The 21,436-nt window shown below is 42.6% G+C and overlaps 1 protein-coding gene across 2 annotated transcripts in view; it reads left to right on the top strand.

Annotated features, from left to right (window-relative positions):
* NPAS3 (neuronal PAS domain protein 3) overlaps positions 1 to 21,436 on the top strand; it is a 913,697-nt gene that overhangs the window by 24,956 nt on the left and 867,305 nt on the right. The gene's annotated exons all lie outside the window — the stretch shown is intronic.

The following is a 21,436-nucleotide window of genomic DNA, read 5'->3' as shown; positions in this document are numbered from 1 at the left end:
CTGTAGCATTTCCCAGGCATCCAGGTCTGTGTCAGGGGGCTTTGGAAGGCAAGGGGAATATACTGGTTATAAGGTAGCAATGAAGCATTAGGGAGAACCTTAAAAGGGAGATCATCCAAGGGATTTGTTGACCTTTATATTTCCAAGCATTTAGGATTTTTCATTGACTTAAATAATCTTTACTGTCATTGACATATTCTTTACAGAGAAGCAGGGAAAGTAATATTTATTGAGTAGCTATGGAGAAGCCGTGTCTTATTATGTGTTCATATACTTGAATGTTTCTTGGAACAGGAGAAAAGAAAAAGTAAAAATCAGATTTTAATATAAAGAGTCAGTTTAAATTCAAATGGAAGCTCAAGAGCTATATCTTTCGCTGAGCCTTAAGGTACTTGGCTGAGAGAGCATCTCAGAAAATCAGGACACCAGTGGAAAGGCAAATTATCAGTGTCTCTCTCTATATATATTTATTTTGGTGGTGCTGGGGAAATAGTTATTCTGTACACTATTATAGGTTTTATTCAGGAATAATAAAAATAGATTTTGCTCTATTAGTTAGTCAAAGGTGGTCATAACTTTGGTTTTTTTTAAAGATTTATTTTATTTATTTGAAAGTGTTATACAGAGGAGAGGCAGAGAGAGAGAGAGAGAGAAAGAGAGAGAGAGAGGTCTTCCATCCGATAGTCCACTCCCCAGTTGGCCGCAACGGCCAGAGCTGTGCCAATCTGAAGCCAGGAGCCAGGAGCCAGGGGCTTCCTCCGAGTCTCCCACGTGGGTGCAGGAGCCCAAGTCCTTGGGCCATCTTCTACTGCTTTCCCAGGCTATAGCAGAGAGCTGGATTGGAAGTGGAGCAGCCGGGTCTTGAACCAGTGCCCATATGGGATGCTGGCGCTTCAGGCCAGGGAGTTAACCTGCTGTGCCACAGCACCGACCCCAATACATTTGAATTTTAACCATTACTCGAGTCTCAGTATAGGATGAAATCATTCCTTCTCCATAAGTTTAGTTCATGTTCCATATATATTTATTTGTTTAATGTGGAATTAGGAGAAATTGGAGATCTTATGTAAAACCTAGTAGCAATCATTTAAGAAATAATGGGGATGAAAACCTGCAACAAGCCAGCTTCATTTAACCCTGAGAACCGTGGTAGCAGTGTTTTGAGTTTGTGTTTCTTTTACTTCCCCCAGCATATGTGTTTAAACATGTTCACCAACCTCTGGAAGTATTTAGGGAAATGTTTGTACTGCTTAATTCCCCACATAAATGGTAATTTCATGGCAGTTCTTGAAATAAACATTTTTAAATTCAAAAATATTTGGTGACTATTTCCATTACAGAAACTTAAAACTCAAAGCAATATTTGACCAGTAATTTGAAATCAGAGTTAAGAGTTCTCTGAAAACTGTGGATTCCTACTTGATTTTGGTGTTGGTTCAGTTGTCTTTCACATGCAGTCTGCATCCAGTGTTGAGATCAGTGGCTCCTTCAGGGGAAGAAGCCTGCTGGATGTTGGTTGTGTGAGTACTGGGTGGGGTCCTGCAGGGCCACGCCCTTCGTCTTCCTCAAGGCTGTCATCCTCACAAATATGGACATACGTTCAGCTCTTCCCATTGCAGGCACTGTGCTAAGAGCTTCGCACACATTAGCTTGATACATTCTCCCAGTAACCCTTGAGAAAGATATATCTCCATTTTGTGGGTGAAGAAGTGAACCTTGTAAGAGTTAAGAGTCTCATAGTTAGTTCTGAACTTATTTAAACCCTATTTGCAAAAGTTGCAAATAAAAGGGAATAAAGTAAACAGAGTAACCCAGAAGTTCAAATATAGACTATCATATGATATACTGTTACCTAAGTATAGTGCAAGTTGAAATGCTCCTATGAAATTGCACACAAGTGTAAAACCCTTCCAAGAATTTTTGCATTGCTGAGTGAGAAGAAACAATTAGAAAGAAAAGGGATGACTAACTATTTTGGTTCAGGGTGTATTGCTTCTTGGTGTTAGGGAGAGACTGTCCTTATTTGAGTTTTAGGGCTTTATTATACTGAAGGGAGGAAGAGGACATGAGGAGGATGCCAAGGCATGAGTTGGTTGATTAACATTAGTTTGAATCAAAAAACATAAAGACTGCACATTTCATTATTATTAAAAGTGATGGCTTAAAAAGTTAGCACTAATTTGTTTCCAACTGCAAGTAATAACATCAGCATAAAGGAAGAAATTAGATAAAACCATTTAATAAGGCATAAATAAATGACGAAAAGTCTGAAGAAGAAACTGTGCTTTAAAATGGCACCACTGGGGCCCGGTACTGTGACATAGCAGGTAAAGCCGCCACCTGCAGTGCCAGCATCCGTATGGTTGCCGGTTCGAGACCTGGCTGCTCCATTTCTGATCCAGCTCTCTGCTATGGCCTGGGAAAGCAGTGGAAGATGGCCCAAGTCCTTGGACCTCTGCTCCTGGCTCCTGGCTTTGGATTGGCGCCAAGTCTGACTGTTGCCGCCATTTGGGGAATGAACCAGCGGATGGAAGATCTCTCGCTCTTTCTCTGCCTCTTTGTAACTCCGCCTTTCAAATAGATGAATAAATCTTTTTAAAAAAATGGCACCATTGTAAATGCAAACATTAACATGACAGAAGTGATTAACACGCTATGAAATCTAAGAAAATGGTAAAGTTTAGGAATATTTATACCACAATTTGAAAGTGCTTACTTTCTTTGAATTCAAGATCTCTTCATCTCCTTCCCTTCTGCAAACGTTTTGTTGCTTGAATAGGTACTATCCCAGTGGCTTTTCTCATTGTGATCTTCAAGAACATCTCAATAGAATTTAATGAGAAACACTATACTTTCTGAGACTAAAGAAGTTGCTTAAAGAAAGTGCAAGTCATTCCAAATGCAAACAAACTGTAGCAAAATAAATAGTCTTTTCTATATTGGCTGTAGTGGGCTCCGGATTAGCTATCTCTCAGATTGTAAATACAGGGTAACAACGTTTGATAAAAGCAGCTTTGCCAAGTGGAGGATGAGTGCAATCTGGGCATCAAATTGATATAATGAGCTGCTACAAACGGTAATAATCAGGTGGCTCCAAAGCAGATCTTGGGGGGAAAAAGCAGAGAGGAACTTTGAAACGGTGTTCTCTGGAGTTTTCAAAGAGAGGTTCTCTTTTTACCTCAGCAAAGCATTAGCTGTGGTGTGTGCAGCTGACACAAAGGCAGTCTGCAGCCCCTGGACATCTTTGTGGTCTTCGTGAGCACAACTTCTGGCCAGCCATGGCCTCCTTCCCTGGGAAAGAGAACCCGAGAGGCAGAGGCAGTGGTTAGTGCTTGGATCTACTCTGAAGTCACATAGCGTTGGACTCCCCGTTCTAATGTTTAAGTTAATTTTGCTTTTGAAATTAATGTTTAGTATTCAGCCAGAACTTGGAAGAATGAACAGACTTCAGAATTTTTGCACCAAAATAAACTTATTTTTCGGTTCTGTTTTTCCACGAACTTTCTGAAGTACCTTGTATATGATTTGGTACAATAATGCATGGGAAAGCGCTTTATAGATTCTGGAGTTCTAAGTAACAAGTGATATATAATCACGTGGCACAAACAGCCCTGATCCTTAATGTGAGTGCTTGTACTGTTGTTACAGGACAAAGAAAAATAGACTTGGAGAAGCCTCGATTTGGAACATACTATTAATTAATGGAAAGATCAGTTTTTACTCCTTGTTCTTCCTTGCTACACTGTAAAATAATATCCAAAGGCTAATTGTTTTGCCTTTACTGACATGCAGATTGCGAGGTGATGCCATGTACAAAAATAATAATGATCAGAATATGGGAAAAGTGATATTATCCAACATATCCCAAACAGTGTTGTTTCCAACTAGGAAATTTTATGCTGCTTTTTCCCACTTTTTCCTGCACTAAAAATGATGAGCATTCATTGATTTCATGATTGCTAAATGGTAGGCTCTGAGCTAAAATATTTTGTGCATCCTTCATCCCTTGTTTAACTCTGTGAGATAGGTGTTGTTGTAGCTACTTTATAAAGGAGGGTGCTGAGATATAAAGAGGTTAAGTAAACAGCCTTGGTCTCCTCAACTCCAGGGCCCAGGTTCCTTCCTGGTCTTCAAAAAGTTCACAGAAGAATGAAATTAAGCAGTAAATTTATTTTGGTACCCAAAATTTTGAAATCTACATGTAGTTTTTTTTTCATATCCATTAGTTGTCTTATAATTAAGATTATTTATCTCAAAGTCAAAGTGGTGGGTATGGGCATACACAGACATACATGCAGAGTAAGAGTGAGAGAGAGAGAGAGAGAGTCCACTGGTTCACTCCCCAGTGACTGTATTGGTCAGGGCTAGGCCAGTCCCAGGCCCAGGCCGAAGCCAGGAGCTAGGAGCCAGAAATGCTATTTATACCTTTCACATGAGTGGCATGGCCCCAAGCACTTGAGCCATCTTCCACTGCCTTCCCAGGCACATTCGCAGGAGGCTGAATTGGAAGCAGAGCAGTCTGGACTGGAATTGGTGCCCCAGTACAGTTGCTGGTAAGTGGTTGCTTAATTTACTGTGTTGCAAACCAGCCTGTCCATGAGCTTTCTGAAGACCTCTTATACCATGTTCTTTATGCCAAATAAGCTGAATTCCCCAGACCCCAATATTCTGACCATTCTCTTATTACAAAGTGTAATTGTTACATATGTACAATGAAGACACTGAAAATTACATCTAAGCAGAGGAAGTTCTCAAGATTTAATGGATGCATCAGATAGGGTATTTATTTCTGCCAGAGGAAATTTGTAAAGTTTAAAGGGTGAAATTAGAGAAGCATAAAGCATTGTAGTTTATAAGTTTTTAAAATCATTTTTTATTTATTTGGAAGACAAGTGAGAGAGAGCCCGCTCCCACCCATGGGTTCCTCTTCAGATGTCCACAGTAGCCAGGAAGGTACTGAGGCTGGGGCCAGGTATGCTATGTGGGTGGCACAGGGTCTGCTTTGGTGGGAAGCTGGGGTTAGGAGGCAGATTTGGAAATCAGATGCAGGCACTGTGGGGTGAGATGGGGGCATCATAACTGCTAGGATACCTCCTGCTCCCCAGGTGGCAGTGTTGAAAGTCTAACCAAGAGCCTAAAAGTATTCTTGATATACCTGCTATAAAATAGAAGTGTATATAAAACATTTTGATTTGAACCATTGGTTTTAACACTCTGGAGGTGACCTAGATTGGTGTCTTTCTTTTTAAGAAAGCTTTTGTTTAATGTATACACATTTCACAGGTGCAGCTTTAGGAATATAGTGGTTCTACCCCCATACCCACCGTTCCCACTCCACTCCTGTCCCATCTCCTACTCCCTCTCCCATTCCATTCTTCATTAAGGTTTGTTTTTAATTAACTTGATATACAGAAGACCAACTCTATACTAAGTAAAGATTTCAACAATTTACACCCCCCACACACAAAATATAAAGTACTGTTTGAAAACAAGTTTTATCACTGACGTCATAAATGAGAGTGTTAATAGTTAAATCAACAACAGGAATCGTTGTACACTTACTCTCCATGTAGGACTCTGTCCTTAATGAGTCATACTATGAGATTTAACTGTAGGTTGGTGTCTTCATACATATTTAACTCTACTTGTGAATTAATCAGTTTATTCTTGAAATATAATTATGAATGACAGGTTTTAGGAATTCAGTAATAAAGTTTAAAATGATACATTTTCACACTTAAACATATTTATTTTTAAGATTTTATTTATATTTATTTATTTATTTAAAAGGTAAAGTTACAGAGAGAGGGAGAGACAGAGAAAGGTTCTCCAGCCACTGGTTTAATCCCCAGATGGCCACAATGGCCGAGCTGGGCCAATCTGAAGCCAGGAGCCAGGAGCCAGGAGCCAGGGGCTTCTTCCAGGTCTCCCATGCGGGTGCAGGGGTCCAAGCACTTGAGCCATCTTCTGCTGCTTTCCCAGGCCATAGCAGAGAGCTGGATCAGAAGTGGAGCAGCTGGGACATGAACCGGTGCCCAAATGGGATGTCGGTGCCGCAGGCAGAAGCTTAGCCCACTACACCACAGCACTGGCCCCTCTTTTATTCTTTAAATATTTATTTGAGAGGCAGAGAGACAGAAGAAGACAACTTAGAGAATTCCCATTTTCTGATTGGCTCCCCAAATGCCCCCCAAAGTGGGGTTTGGGTCAGCCAAAGTGGAGAACTCAATCTGGGTCTCCGACAAGGGTTTTAAGAACCTAAGTGCATGATCCGACCCTGTTGCTTGCCAGGGTGCACATTAACAGAAGGGTTCAGCCAGGGCTGGGAATAGAAGCCAGGTACTACTGTGTGGGACGGGGCATCTTATTGCTGGACTAAATGCCTCCTTCCTCTCACCTCCCACTCTATCATAAATAATACATTCATAAGTCACGCACTGATGCCATAACATTGGTTGGCTAGCACCATTTCTGAGGGCCATGCATCTTGGAGTGCCTGCCTGGGTAGTACCAGCGGGGCATATCCTATGAAGCTGAAGCCAAATCCTGAGGCTGGAGTGTCTGCCCCTCAGCGGGTCAGCTCCCTCCGTTGTGGACAGGCCTCCCTGTTCCTGTGGCTGCTGGCTGATGGTCTCGGGCCTGCACCTCCACAGGCTGCCTGAGTGTCCTCTGGGTGGTGGTTGGCTCCCATCAGAGCGCATGGTGGAAGGGAGAACCGGGGAACGAGAGAGAACCTAAAGGGGAAGGCATCTTCATTCAGAGCCTAATCTTGGAAGTGTCGCTCCATGTTCTGTTGGTCACAGAGGCCAACCCTGGCCCAGTGAGTGAGGCTGGGGAGCACGGTGGGGGTGAAGCACTGGGGAGGGGGGCTGTTGGGAGCTGTCCTGGACAGCAATTAAATTACCACAGCAAAGGTTTCCTTAGGAAACAGCTGTGCCAGTGACGCCCCAAAGTTTTTTTTTTTTTTTTTTATTTTTTTTTTTTTATTTTTGACAGGCAGAGTGGACAGTGAGAGAGAGACAGAGAGAAAGGTCTTCCTTTTGCCGTTGGTTCACCCTCCAATGACCGCCGCAGTAGGCGCGCTGTGGCCGGCGCACCGCGCTGATCCGATGGCAGGAGCCAGGTGCTTTTCCTGGTCTCCCCTGGGGTGCAGAGCCCAAGCACTTGGGCCATCCTCCACTGCACTCCCTGGCCACAGCAGAGAGCTGTCCTGGAAGAGGGGCAACCGGGACAGGATCGGTGCCCCGACCGGGACTAGAACCCGGTGTGCCGGCGCCGCAAGGCGGAGGATTAGCCTGTTGAGCCACGGCACCGGCCGTCCCAAAGTTTTTGTGTGAAAAAACTGCCCATGTTGTACCCCCAAAAGTGTACATTTTTAAAAGTCCAAACCAAATCCTCTTGAATAGAACTTGGTGATTTTGTTGAATGGAATTCTTTGGTTTAGATGGAATATATTGTATCAGACTGAAAAGCAGTGTTTACCATGAGAGAACTGTAGGTGCCAGATTGAGATGTTACTGTGTCACTTCTGAAATCAGCCAGCCTTGTAGGCTTGGTAAAAATCCTAGCCTGAGGATGAACAAGAAATGCTAGGCAGTGGAATTAGTATATGAATAGGCAAATGTTTACTTTTTGAAAAAAAATTAAAGAAAAGATGCATTAAAATAATTTCATTATATAAAAACATCAAGATTGCCTCTGAAAACTAAGTAAGTAAAAAATAAACCATAGTACTAATACCTGAAAGCAATAAAATGAAGCTAATTCAAAAGAACAGTGACACAGCAGCTCTTAGGTTGAATAAGTCAAGTGAAATAAAACTTGAGTTAAGAATATTAGTAATTGTAGGGAGTAAAAATTTAAAACATAACTGAAATACATAGATATTAATAAAATTGATTTTATAGACCTGTGAAGAGAATTTCTAAACATGGTATGAAAAGAATCAAAGGTTATGTTTTATTTAAATTTTTTAGTTATTTTATTTTAAAGGCAGAGGGGGTGCTCTCCCATTCACAGGTTCACTCCCCAGATGCCTGCAGCAGCTAGGAGCTGGGAACTCTTCTGACCCACCTCTGTGGGTGGCAGGAACCCAAGTACTTGAGCTACTACCTGCTTGCCTCCCAGGGTGCACACTCGCTGGAACCTGGATCAGAAGCAGAGCCAGGACTTGAACGCAGGCACTCCCAAGCAGTGGTTTAACCCCTGTGCCAAATGCACATCCCTCAAAGGTTGCTCGTGGTCCAGCAGCTGAACGTGATTTTGGCTCTTTCCTACCAGTTTATTCTGAGTTACAGATAGGTTCTGTCCCTGTCTGTCCTCGCTGTGTTGTTGTTGCCTTGAATTCTCCCATCAGCCTCAAGCTCTGAGACTTGATCAATTCTCCAACCCAGAGACCTAGCATGAATGTCCGTTTTGCTCTTCACGCAAAGTGTCATGGTTTTCTCTTACCTCCGCAGGAGGATTTTAAAGCTTGTAATATTTTTTCCCTTTTTATTGTTGATTAAAACATGCATTCAGATAAGTCTACACAGCACACACACACACACAATTAAAGAATGTTTATAAAAATAATCCTTTTTTTATCCCTTTTAATATTTTTTTTGTTCTAGTTAATACTATTGGTTGAACTCTGTAATCAACATATATTTATTCTTGGGTGTTGAAATTTAGCTGAAAAGTGATCCCTGTTAAATATAAGAGTGGGAATAAGAGAGGGAGGAGATGTACAATTTGGGACAAGCTCAATCAGACTTGCACTAAATGGTGGAGTTAGAAATGTGCCAGGGGATTCCAATACAATCCCATCAAGATTGCATGTACCAATACCATCTCACTAGTCCAAGTGATCAATTTCAATTCACAATTGATCATACTGATAGGTCTAAGAGTCAAAGGGATCACACAAACAAGACTAGTGTCTGCGAATACTAACTGATAGAATCAAAAAGGGAGAGAACGATTCAACATGGGAAGTGGGATACACAGCAGACTCGTAGAATGGCAGATGTCCTAAACAGCACTCTGGCCTCAGAATCAGCCCTTAAGGCACTCGAATCTGACTGAAGAGCCCATGAGAGTATTTTAGGCATGGAAAGCCAAGACACTCTGGAAAAAAAAAAAACCAAACCTAAATGGAAGGTCTCTGTGAGTGAGATCCCAGTAGGAAGAACGAGCCATCAAAGAAGGAGTTACCTTTCTCTGAAGGGAGGAGAGTACTTCCACTTTGACAATGACCTTGTCTAAGTAAGATTGAAGTCAGCGAACTCAAGAGGCTTCCATAGCCTTGGCAACTCATGACTAGAGCCTAGGGAGATTTCTGATGCCATAAACAAGAGTGTCAAATTGTTAAGTCAACAACAGGAGTCACTGTGTACTTACTCCTTATATGGGATCTCTGTCCTTAATGTGTTGTTCAATGTGAATTAATGCTATAACTAGTACTCAAACAGTATTTTACACTTGTATGTTCTGTGTGGGTGCAAACTGATGAAATCTTTACTTAATATATACTAAAGTGATCTTCTGTATATAAAGATAATTGAAAATGAATCTTGATGTGAATGGAAGGGGAGAGAGAGTGGGAGATGGGAGGGGTGCGGGTGGGAGGGAAGTTATGGGGGGGAAAAGCCATTGTAATCCATAAACTGTACTTTGGAAATTATATTTACTAAATAAAAGTTAAAAAAATCAACATAAAAAAATAAATAAATAAAAATAAAAATAATCCTATTGTATTCATTTCTCAAGGCTGCTGTACAGAGAACCACAAGCCATGTACCTTGAACAACCCAGCTGTATTTTCTGATCCTTCTAGAATCTAGAAGTCCAGGAGCGAGATGTCGGCCCAGCGTTTCTGTCCCCAGGCTGTGAGGGAGATGCTGTTCCACACCTCCCAGCCTGTGGAGTCGCCTGGCTTTGTGGATGTGCTGCCCAGTCTCCGCCTTCATCGTCACCCGCTGTGCCCCCTGTGTGGGTGTCTGAGCCCATGTTTCCCCGTCCTGTAAGAGCACTGATGGTATCAGATTAGGGCGCTTCCGAATGGGGGCACATTCCGAGAGCCTGGGAGTTCAGACTTTACCTTTTCTTGTGGGGAGGACCCAGGCCCTGACACCCATGCAGGATTAGACAGGTTTTACTGGGTAGCATTTCCAGCCCAGACAACACCACCCGGTAGTGTGTGCTGTCCCCCTTCCTGGTGCTAATCAAGACGGCGCCTTCCTGAAGAGGATTTCTGTGTTTTCTCTGTAGTCTCACTACCTGGGCATCATCTCTAACACAAAGATAGCTTTTGTTTCAACCTCTGTTACTGCAGTGGGTAAGCTTTGAAAAGCAGAACTGGGAGTTATAGGTCACGGTGACTTGTATCTTCCTGCTTCCTAAACAGATGCTAAATAACTTTAAATAACCCTTATAACTTTTAATAGGCAAAATAGAAGAAGTGATATTTTCTGAGCCACATTTTGGATCATATTTTTAAAAAGATTTATTATTTATATGAAAGTCAGAGTTACTGAGAGGCAGAGGCAGAGAGAGAGGTCTTCCATCTGCTGGTTCAGTCCCCAAATGGTCGCAACGGCCGGAGCTGGGCCAACCCGAAGCCAGGAGCTACTTCTGGGTCTCCCACATGGGTACAGGGGCCCAAGGACTTGGACCATCTTCCGCTGCCTTCCTAGGCCACAGCAGAGAGTTGGATTGGAAGTGGAGCAGCCAGGACTCGAGCTGGCGCCATATGGGATGCTGGCACTGCAGGCGGCGGCTTTACCTGCCATGCTGCAGTGTTGGCCCCCTGGATCACATTTTAATTCTTCTGTACATACTCATGCTCTTTCCTCATTTGATGAATAATATCCATGTAAACTTCTCTGTAAAGTATTTAATTTTTGCAGTTTGTTCATAGTGTCATGAAATCCATGGTCATGGTTTCCAGGCTTTTTATCCTTAAGGGCTCAAAAAACTGTGGTTCTTCTGAGTCCATTTTGAAATATTTTAACCAGCGTTTGAAATACTTAAATAAAAGTTAGTAATATATTTCAAATTTTTAAAAATATTTTTTATTTTTAAAAATATTTATTTATTTATTTGAAAGGCAGCGTTACACAGAGAGAGAAGGAGAGGCAGAGAGAGAGAGAGGTCTTCCATCTGCTGGCTCACTCCCCAATTGGCCGCAACAGCCAGAGCTATGCTGATCTGAAGCCAGGAGCCAGGAGCTTCTTCCGGGTCTCCCACGCGGGTACAGGGTACAGGGACCCAAGGACTTTGGCCATCTTCTACTGCTTTCCCAGGCCATAGCAGAGAACTGGATTGGAAGAGGAGCTTCCAGGACTTGAACTAGAACACATATAGGATGTAGGCACTGCAGGTGGCGGCCTTCCCTGCTACGCCACAGTGCCGGCCCCAAGATATTTCAAATCTTGCTGTTCTTACTGAGTTAGTGACAGATATTTATCAGTGGGTGTCTTGGTCAGCCTGAGATATCCATATAGTAAAAAAACTGCCAAGATAATACTAGTCACAGGCAAAGAAACTTGATGTTTTATTTACCCTATTAAGTCTTGTTGAGGAATAAATATAAGCTTTTTTAGCTTTAAAAATATAAAAATAATTTATGCCTATTATTAGTTTTGAAGATCCCTAGAGATCAAATTTGCCTAATGAAACACACACACACACACACACCATCTTTGTTGAAGTCTTCAGCATAACCATTAAATTCCCTATAATCATGCTTTTGCTTTAATTAAAGTCTTCAACCCTACGAGTACAGATGGTTAGCAAGTTTCAGATGACCCATAATATATCCAGCCCCTTGGCCCTGCTCACCCGTGGCTCTCTCCCTTATTAAAATCCTTGTTGTGTCTGCTGTTGAACCTACTATAGGAAAGAAGGGAAAAGAAACAATTTGCCATATAGTAGATCCTTTGCATTTCTTTGTTGAACTGAAGACTTTTTTTGACAGGGTCTTTAAGAACTGTTGAGTTCAGGAGTGGAAAATGGTTAGATGCAATGGAGGTATCAGAGTAGGGTAGCTTATAGCTAGTTTCAGGCTGTTTACTTATAAGGAAGTGCCATCCCTACCCCCTGGCAAACTAATGAAAATAGTCACCTCATTTTGATGGTTGACTTGTGTTTGTACAAGGTAGATACTGTTGGAAGACATTCTTGCCCCAAGTTTGATAACATTGCCTTCTTTCTTATATCTGAGGTTCGGTGAGTTTTGTTGTGGTGTTAGGGTAGAACACAGAATGGCACTGTGGTGCTGATGGAGCAGCTCTGTGCACACCCTTCTGTGGTGATAAAGACTTGAACAAGTATCTGGGAAAGAGAAGTTTCTAAATAATAATAATAAAAACATTCTAAGGACACATGCATCTGTCTGAAGTTTTGTCTTGAGCTAACTCCAAACCCCAAACCCAAACAAGGAGTCTGGTAGAATGGGGTTCATGTCTCTTTTTAAAACAATTTTTGTCTGTATTTTCCTCTTTCACTGACGTGGTATTCATTCTGGGAATACATGCTCCATGATTCTGCTACGTTAAGGTTAAACAGGCATCTGGGACTGATCAGACGCCTAACCACAATCTAGAAAGTCATTTGCTTGAAAAAAAAAAAGGGGGTCCAACTTTCATATAAAAATGTACTTTTAGAATTTCATTTGTTTGTAAGTTTGGAATTGCTTGTACATGAAAATCTGTTTGTAGTACTAGGAGTATATTTTGAATTTAAAATGTCATTTCCACTATAAGAATACCCAGATTAAGTGCTGATACCTGAAATAGCCAGAGGGTAAAACTTAAGTGAATATATTTATTTTCTACCTAAAATTTTCATTTCATATAAATCAGTTCAATGCAGAACTATATTGAATGGTTTCTGTTCCTTTGGCATATAGTACATTGTCTTGTACATTGTAGGTGTTCCGTGTAAAAACAGAATCTGCATAGGGGACATTCATGGTAGGAGGTTTTGGGTTTGATTGTTGTGATCTAAGTGAAAAAGGAGGTCCCCTGGATTATCAGTTCGTTCAGTGAATATTTAATTGATTGTTCGTGTTCTAAGCTCTCTATGGGAATCAAGAGGCATGAAATGGGACCTGCTCCCTCAAGGAGTTTGTTTTCCACTGGGACAGTGGTGATAAGAAACACAGGAAAATATGATGAGAGCTAATACTTAGGTACAGATAAAGTGCTGTAGTAGGTCAGCAGGTAAGAATGATTCAAATGAATCATTTGTTTGGTGACATTTGGCCTTGAATTTGGAAGTGTGGCAAAGAAAAGTTAGCTGTCTGTATCCACAGGAACCAACTACTAAATCAGAAATATTCAGGAAAAAACCTGCATCTGTGGTGGCCATTTATAGTTTTCCTCCACGTCATTATTTTTTAAACAACACAACTACTTATATGTATGCATATTGTGTTAGGGTTTATAAGTAATCTAGAGATGAACTAAAGTACACGGGAGGCTGTGGGTGGGCTCTATGCAAATACAGTGCCATTTTGTATAAGGGACTTGGGCATCTATCTGAGGGGAATCCTGACACCAATCTCCTGTGGACACTGAGGGAAGACTCGCATATCAGTGAGGGATACTTTGCACTGCTGTCTGCAGAAGAAATGGCCAGCAGTGGCTTATACAAAAGTTAGTTAATTTTTCCCCCTCATAGTTAGACATATTGAAGTAGACGTGTTGGTTTAATACCCAAGTAAAGGCAAAGCTGATGTCTTCCTGGATTCCCTTGGCTTTTTTTTTTTTTTTTTTTAATCCCCCTCTGGTTACCCCAGGTCCATTCTGTCTGCTCTCAAGGCAGGAAGGGTGAGTGTAAGTGCAGGTACAGCCACTGTCATGCCTTTTTATCAGAAAAGCAAAGACTTACCCAGAAGCCCCAAGTTGACCTCTGCTTTCATCTCATTGGCCAGATTGGTGCCACCTGCTGCCAGCGATTACCATGGTGTCATCATAACCATACTGGAAAGGTATTTAAAAAAATCAAACACAAACAAAACATAAACAAAACAAGATTTTCTTTAGTGTTACTAATGAGGATATATATAGAAAGAGTGATCAATAAAGTAATCTGTCAGAATGTAGCAGGTAATCAATCATGATCTTTAGATTTGCCTATGTTAGTCGATGCTGTTGGTGGAATAGTTTTTCCACTGTTCAACGGTAACAAAAATAGGACATAAGACTATGCATTTGAATCCTCACCACTCCTAATGGATGGGGAAATCTCAATAAGGAAACCTTCACCTTCATATCTATTTTTTTTAATAACCCTAGCCTAAAGAACTTTTATTAACAGTTGGATGATTGCTTGCCTGTGTTTGAGGACGTATATTTGTTTTTTTCTTTAAATTTCTAGAAAGACCTTGCTCTGTTCTTTCTTTCTTTCAAATGGTCATGGTCACCTTTGTTGATTTTTATCAACAGAGGAGATTGATAAAAAGCATCTTTACTGTCTTCAAGTCGTTAGGCCAGTGTGATGGAGCCAAAAGGTGCTCACAATTTCTTGTTGAATTGGTATTACATCTGTTTTTATTTTTGTGTTTACAATTTTTTTTTTAGTGGAGAAATGTGAAGTTCTTTGCAGAACAGGAAGACCAAAAATGCAGTGGATCATGGAAGACTGATAGCTTATGTGGTTCATAAAGCAAAGCAACAAACAGCTCTGTGTTGTTTACAGCATCTCTACCTCCTAAAGTGATTTTCCTCCTTGGTGTGTGTTGTTGTTGGACCACCCTGACCTTGTCTGGACTTTATCTTCTTTCAGTCTCCTTGGGGGCCACACCTAGGAGGAGCAAAGGCGGTCAGCACCTGAGGATTGGTATTTATCAGTGGCTTTCAGACGTCAGTGTTCATACAGGTGCTGTGGGGAGCTTGATAGGCATGCACAGGTATAGACCTATTGAGTTATCAAGCAGGACAAAAGTGGAGACTGGGAGTGTATGGTTCTCCAGACAGTTCTGATGCAAGTGGACTGCTGACTCCACTCAGAGAAGCTCATGCTGACGGTGAGTGAGGTTGGTGAGGCCAGCTAAGATGAGGGCTCTTACACCAGCTCTCTGTGTATCTCACCTGGTCAAAAATCAGGGACTGTCCAGATGGGATGTGTGGGGTAGGCAGTTGGTGCAGTGGTTAAGTTGCTACTTGGGACACCCACTTTGTATATCAGAGTGACTGGATTCAGGTGTGGGCTTCACCTTGGACTCTAGCTTCATGCTGATGCACACCCTCGTAGGCAGCAGCTGATAGCTCAAGGGCTTGGGTGCCTGCCACCCATGTGGGAGACCTGGCCTGAGGTCCAGGCTCCTGGCTTTGGCCAGGCCTAGCCATAGCTGTGCAGGCATTTGGTGAGTAAGCCAGTAGATGGAAGATCTCTGTATCTTTCTCTCTGTATCTCTGTACCTTTCAAGTCAAGTCAACCAATCAATCAATCAAGAAGTATTCCACCTGGGCCATGTTCACTCCAGGTTTTGTAATGTATGTGCTCTATTGTATTATTACTGTTGCCCATATTTAATTTATAATTTAGGAATAGAGCAGTCCATGTTCTTCTAGAATACCTGTTCTAGAAGATGTTTTAGTGGTGCACAATCAAAGAAGTTTGGAGATCAGGGTTTTAAACGATTTACAAGGCCAAAATCCATACCACTGCCTAGCTCTTTGCAGGAGTTTATTGTTCCTTAATTGTTTTTCACTTAGATATTGACATTAGTCAGTGATTTTTTATTAGTATATAAATACACAGAGAATAGCAAGAGATTCAGAGGAAGGAAGGGCTTTGTAACTAATGTCAGGTAGAAATGTTTGTGTACTAAGGTCACTGATCTGATCTGATAACTTTATTTAGAGAAAGCCCTACTGAAAATCAGAACAGAAGCAAGGTGACTTCAGTTGGTCTGGTTCTGGCCTCTCCTTAGCTGGTAGTGGGGCTCACCTTTCTGCCACAGTGGCTCAGCCACTCCGGGGGGGATTTTAGTAAAAGTGGATTTTCTAGACTATACTGCTCAATATCTATTCAACTCCTTCTCCTCTGTTCATAAAAACCCTCTTTTAAAGTATGTATATTCAAGAAAGAAAAATGTGCTATTTTCACATCACAGCAGTATATTTTAAAATGTATTTTTAAATTACAATTAAAAACACTAGTTTGTCACCATAATTATGAATATAGTCCCATTAGTTCAGCTTTCATCCCTCCACCCTTTTTTTTTTTTTTGGTTTGAAAGATTTTTTTTGTTCATTGAAAGGCAGAATCACAGAGAGGTAGAAGGAAAGAATGAGAGAGAGGGAGAGAGAAAGAGAGAGAGGGTTAGAGACACATCCTCTGGTTGCAGTGGCCAAGGCTGGGCCAGCCTGAAACCATGTGTCTGGAACTCCATCTGGGTCTCCCACGAGTGGTAGGGGCCCAAGCACTTGGGCCATCTTCTGCTATTTTCCCAGGCCCATTAGCAGGAAGCTGGATTAGAAGTGGAGCAGCTGGGACTCGAACTGGTGCTCGTGTGGGATGCTAGCATCACAGGCAGAGGTTTATCCATCAAGTTTTTGCTTCCCATAATTTTTGTTCTTTAAAACAGACTTGGTCTCCACCAAAGATTACATTCCTTTTAATCCAATTTCTTCTGGTCAGTATTTCTAGCCATAAGACCATTATTACTTAGAAATTTTGCCTGACACACACACACAACTAATCCATTCAGTTGACTTGTCAATCAAGGGGGAAACACACATCAAGTTGCTCATGTGGGAGACTTTGGCAGTTTCTGAGGGTATTGTCAGGCTCGTAGCCATATAGTACAGGCAGTGTCTGAAACTCTGAGATCTATTGGTTTCTCATTTAAGAGGTTCATTTCTGATACTCGTGCTTTGTTTTCCTTCCTGGTACTTCTCAGCCTTGTTGCACTGGTCTGGGAGAGTTAGAAGGACGGCAGCATTGCAGGTAAAGTGATACTAAGACAGCCAACCACGAATACTATTCACTGAGCCCCCATGTGCCAGGCACTGGGGGAGGGGCCCTGAGTCATCTCATTTAATTTTTGCAATAACTCTTTGAGGTGGGTCCTGTTGTTGGTATCCCGTTTTGCAGTTGAGAACTGGTGGCCTGGGGAGGTGAACCACTTGTCTTGTCCCTCAGCCGGGCTGAAGCAGGACTGCAGGTGTCAAAGGCGCCCTTCCTCAGCAGGGTGTCTGATGATCTGCTCACAGGATGTGACGCTGGTGCTTTCTGGCAAGGGTGGAAGTTTGGGTGGGGACAGACCCTCTGGGGAGACACCAACATGCCTGCCCTAGCCCAGAGGGGCATGGCCAGGCCTGTGCGACTTTCAGGGCACTATTTCTTGTATGTGAATGGAGCCCCCGGAGCCCAGCCACATGTTGCAACTCTGCAGAGCTTCTTCGGAAGCCAAGCCATTGGGAAGGCACCTGCCAATCTGAGCAGCTCACTGTGGCTCTGCACCTGGGAAGCAGGTGCGGCGAGAGCCATCCAGACTCTTCAGGAAGGTAGACGGGTCTCTGCCAGGGGAGGGGCTCAGCAGGTGTCTCGGCTCCCTTAGAAGCATCTGTTTCACTTCACAACTTTTTCAGTCTCTAAATGTGCGGCTGTTAACATTTCTCCATCTCCATGTTCTGTACAACGGAAATGACAGCTGCTTTGTGTGCAGGAGACACACTGGGTGGATTAGTTAGAAGTGACCTTCAGTGGGTTGCTTGGGAATTTTTCCCCTTTAAGACAAAGTGTCAGATAATGACTATATTCAGTTTTAGGCTATCCTCAGGCTGTAAGGTGTCAACCATTCAAGATTGGCTAGGTGAGATTTTTTTTTTTTTTTTGAGAGGTCTGGAATTCCATCTGTCCTCTTGTGTTTGTGTCCCCTAAGCCTAGCACATTCTCAAGACTCAAAAAGTAGTTGAGTGATTGAAAATTCCTCAGTGATTCCAAGCCTCAGTCCTCCTTATCTGTGACATGGGGATGATAGTATGAATATCCCTAGAGTCCTTAAGAGGTTAAACTGGATAATAGCTTAAAAAGCATAGTGTAGTGCCTGCCACGTTAGAAGCACACACTGCAAGTTTTCTGTTACTATTGTTATTATTCTACTTATTGCTGTTTGTCTGTTCGAAAAATAACTCCAGGCTCCTGCCACTTAAAACCAGCATGCCTTCAAAAACACGCATTGAGCTCTCTTTCTCTCTTACTCTGTAAAACAGGGATACGAATGCCCACTTCACGGATGGCTATGAAGTTTAAGATTCAGGACTAACAGGGATTCAGTGTGTGTCATGTGTCACTGGATTTTTCAGGGAAGAAGGAAAGGGAGCGGGACATGAACTCAACAGCACAGACAGGTTTATTCAGGAGTAAACCTGAGAGGGACCTTCGATCGGTTGATGTGAGACCCAGAGCCTGGCTGCTTGCACAGCCTAGGATTTCATAGGCTGGTTGTGAGGACGAATGCAGGGGGTTGGGAAGTTTCCCCATGGAGGGGGCTGGAGGGGGCGTTTGGGACCCGACAAGTGGATCTAAACTGTGCTTTTGTTTCAGCCCCATCAGTGTTGGACACTTTGAGTCAATTAATTCTGGCAAAAGTCCCTTGAAGCACCATTGCTTTCATCTGACAATTCGGAACAGTCAGGAGCCGTGGGGTCCTTAAGGTCACATAAGTCGTAATAGCCAATGTCTGTACCGCTGTCCTGTACTCTTCAGTCCTGAGACCACGTACATGGCTGTGTGCCTGCAAGGACCATTATTGTGACATCTTGCTTTGAGCCCAAGAGCTGCAATGTAGCAGAGTCCCAATCTGCCCTTTGGGGAGGCTTAAATGCATCAATGCAGAATGGATGTTTGGCCCACACTGCTCTTTGATTTTTAAAAATTTCAGCCCTGCCCCCTTTTTTCTTATGGTGATCAGTCTAAACAGTGAACTCTGAATTTCTAAGATCTAGAAAGAATAAAACTGCTTGACTACCATTGGCCATGAGTTTTTGGTGAGTGTCCCATTGCCTGTGTGGGAATTTTGAAGTGGTTATTAAATTCAGGCAGCTACTAAAGTAGGAGGTCCATTTTGTTTTAGCATCATAGCAGTTGACTTGTCAAAAAATTTCTTAAAAAACAAAGGAAAGAGAAGAAAAGACCTGGAGGTCCTGTCTAAGGCAGCTCGATAGAGTGGGGGTGAGTGTTCAACTTTGCCAGAGCATCGTGGTTTTGAATATATAACATACCGGAGACCTGGAAGCTCGCACCAATTTCTCTATCATTCTGCTTCCTCCTAGGGTATCTTAATTAAAAACCAATTTAAGATCCAAGAAGGATCCGTTCCTAGCTTGAAATGTTTGTTGTTCCTCTGACAGAGCTTCCCTTGCTGGAAGTTATCCCAAAATTTTTTGGAGCATCGAGTTAGTTCACAGTTAATTGGGTTTTCCCATCCAGTGAGAAGAGATGGCTTGCTCATTTTGGTCTGTTGTTCCTAGGGTTGCGAGCTTGGGAAAGAAGGTTTGACCCTGAGACCATGAGAGTCTAACACAAGCATTATATTTTGTGTTAGTATTGATTGACAGCTCTCTATTCCGCGTAAACAGCTTGAAGGGAGAATTGCAGTTTTGAAAACGGAATTTGCATTTAAGAGCATTCTCCTGTAAGATGCAATGACTAAGTTTCCCATTAATCAAAATGGCAAAAAGAGGGCTACCCATTTTTTTCTTGTAGTGTATTGTGAAGTAGAATCCTGAAGTGGGAATAATTGAATTGTATTTTGTTTAGGGTTTTCTTCTGGGGTACTACCTTCTCCAAAGAGCACACAGTTCGCGTGGAAGTCGGAATCAAATTCACAGAGTAGCATCAAGGACCTCTGAGCCCAGGAAACTGAGTTTGGCAGTGCTAATTTGTATTAAAGTTGTTGTTGCATGACAGCCGGGAAAAGATTTAATGCTTGCCACCTGAATCAAGGCACGGAACATTGGTTTCTATAACTGCCATGAATTTGAATCGAGGCCAGTATCTCTAAATTTGAAATAAACTGATACTCTGTCTTGAAAGACGATACAGGCCACTTATGTTGTGGAAGGTATTTAGAAAATAGTATTTCAATTTAATTTTTTAGATTATATATATATATATATAGAGAGAGAGAGACACACACACACACACGCACACATCTTTCAGATTGTTAAGCTCCTCAGCCCTGTGACCTGCAGAGGTTCTTTCCATTCAAGCGCAGGCAGAAGCGGCCAGAACTGCCCGCAGCCATTTCTTATCCACCTCCAGAGCAGGGAGCTTGCACCAGGTTCCAGGTTCCACGTTTCTCCTCTTCCCACGGAGGAGCCGCTCACTTCATCAGGAAGTCATTATCCCTCTTGGACGTCACTCCGGCTCTCAGTGTTACAGTCTTGCTTTAAGAATTTAGACTTCAACCCAGCCGCCCTGCTGGGGTAAAACCCGAGCGCCACCAGATGCAAAAGCCATTCACAGGCCCAGAACAATCCAAATGATGAGGAGGACAATAATTCTTATTTTGCATTTGCAAAAAAAAAAAAATAACTTTAACCTGAAGAGCTTTTGTAAGCGGAACATGTTTCTTGACAGTCCTTATAGAGAGCGATCTTGAGGTCCATGGACATGCGAGGCATTCACCTCTGGGTGGAAGGTGGCAGCCCTTGAGTGGTTTTGAACGGGGTCCACGCCGAGCTCAGTTGCACCTCTCTACAGCGCGGGTCGCTGAGGACTTTTAGATACTATATTTTGTACGACATTGTTTAGACTTGACTTTTCTTCTTCCTAAAACCCAGACAGCTCTTTGTATCGGAGAAACACTCAGGAAGTTGACTGCGCCAGCCTATCTCTGTTGAGCTCTTTGTCCAGCCATGGAGGACTCCGGCACAGTGTTTCTCTTCGTTCTTACAGCAGCTTCACTGCCTGGAGCGGGGGCAGGGTGGGGGCAGTGCAGAGGGAGCAGCTCACCCCTCCGCTCTGAATTGCAGGAACACAAATAATCCCCGTCACTTGCTGGTCCCTTCCGGACGGGTCACCTGGCAGCCCTGTGCTCATGCCTCATGCCTCAGCCCTGTCGTCTCTTCTTCCCCTCTCTTGCCTCAGTGTCTGCTTTGTCTTTCTGACCGTGCAGTGGACTCCTCTGTCAACGTGTGTCCCCAGCACCTTAAATTCTGAAATAAGAAGCCCCTTACAATAATGTGTCTGTGCTTCCATGCTGTTACTTGTGCTGTATATGTTTAGGTTTGGCAGTGCTGGAAACTGCCTTCTTCTGAAACCCAGAATTCTTAAGTTCTGCACACTTACTTTCTACATGGTCCCTGACACCTATCCACTACATCATATGAACCAGTCAGTGGGCATTTTCTGCTAACCATAGGATAAAGGATCAAAAGAAAGTACAATTTTATATTTTTCTGTACACAATAGAGATCCTCCCATCCTGATCTTT

This window comes from Lepus europaeus, chromosome 11 (genome assembly GCF_033115175.1).
Source record: "Lepus europaeus isolate LE1 chromosome 11, mLepTim1.pri, whole genome shotgun sequence".
Classification (NCBI taxonomy): Eukaryota; Metazoa; Chordata; class Mammalia; order Lagomorpha; family Leporidae; genus Lepus; species Lepus europaeus.
This window is presented reverse-complemented; position numbering and strand designations above follow the sequence as displayed.